Here is a 1,128-nt window from a genome sequence, read left to right on the forward strand (position 1 = left end):
TGGTGGTGTGGTCTCACCGGGATGGTGGTGTGGTCCCACCGTGATGGTGGTGTGGTCTCACTGCATGGTGGGTGGTCTCATCATGCATGGTGGTGTTGTCCATGGTGGTATGGTGGTGTGGTCCCATCGCATGGTGGTGTGGTGGTGTGGTCTCCATGGTGGTGTGGTCTCACCGTATGGTGGTGTGGTCTCATCGCATGGTGGTGGTGGTGTGGTGGTCCCCTGGCATGGTGGTGTGGTCCTCATCGCATGGTGGTGTGGTGGTGTGGTCCCATCGCTTGGGTGGTGTGGTCTCACCGCATGGTGGGTGTGGTCTCACCTGGATGGTGGTGTGGTGTGATGGTGGTGTGGTCCCACCGCATGGTGGTGTGGTCTCACCATGGTGGTATGGTGGTGTGGTCTCTGTGATGGGTGGTGTGGTGGTGTGGTCCCACTGCATGGTGGTGTGGTCTCCACTGTGATGGTGGTGTGGTGGTGTGGTCCTCGATGGGTGGTAAACCGCCCATGGTGGTGGTGTGGTCTCATCGTATGGTGGTGTGGTCTCATCGTATGGTGGTGTGGTGGTGATGGTCCATCGTATGGTGGTATGGTGGTGTGGTCTCCGTATGGTGGTGTGGTCCATCGTATGGTGGTGTGGTGGTGTGGTCTCATGCATGGTGGTGTGGTCTCATCGATGGTGGTGTGGTGCATGGTGGTGTGTCCCACCATGGTGGTGTGGTGGTGGTCTCACTGCATGGTGGTGTGGTCTCCACTCACGTATGGTGGTGTGGTGGTGTGGTCCTCACATGGTGGTGTGGTCTCATCGCATGGTGGTGTGGTCTCATTGTATGGAGGTGTGGTCCCACTGCATGGTGGTGTGGTCTCACCGTGATGGTGGTGGATGGTGGTGGGTCTCACCGTATGGTGGTGTGGTGGTGTGGTCTCATGCATGGTGGTGTGGTCTCATCGTAGATGGTGGTGTGGTGGGGTGGTCTCACTATGGTGGTGTGGGTGGTGTGGTCTCATCCGTCACCGCATGGTGGTGTGGTCCCATAGTATGGTGGTGTGGTGGTGTGGTCTCACTACATGGTGGTGTGGTGGTGTGGTCTCATCGTATGGTGGTGTGGTCTCATTGTATGGTGGTGTGGT

Source organism: Oncorhynchus nerka, linkage group LG18, assembly GCF_034236695.1.
Source record: "Oncorhynchus nerka isolate Pitt River linkage group LG18, Oner_Uvic_2.0, whole genome shotgun sequence".
In the NCBI taxonomy this organism is placed as follows: Eukaryota; Metazoa; Chordata; class Actinopteri; order Salmoniformes; family Salmonidae; genus Oncorhynchus; species Oncorhynchus nerka.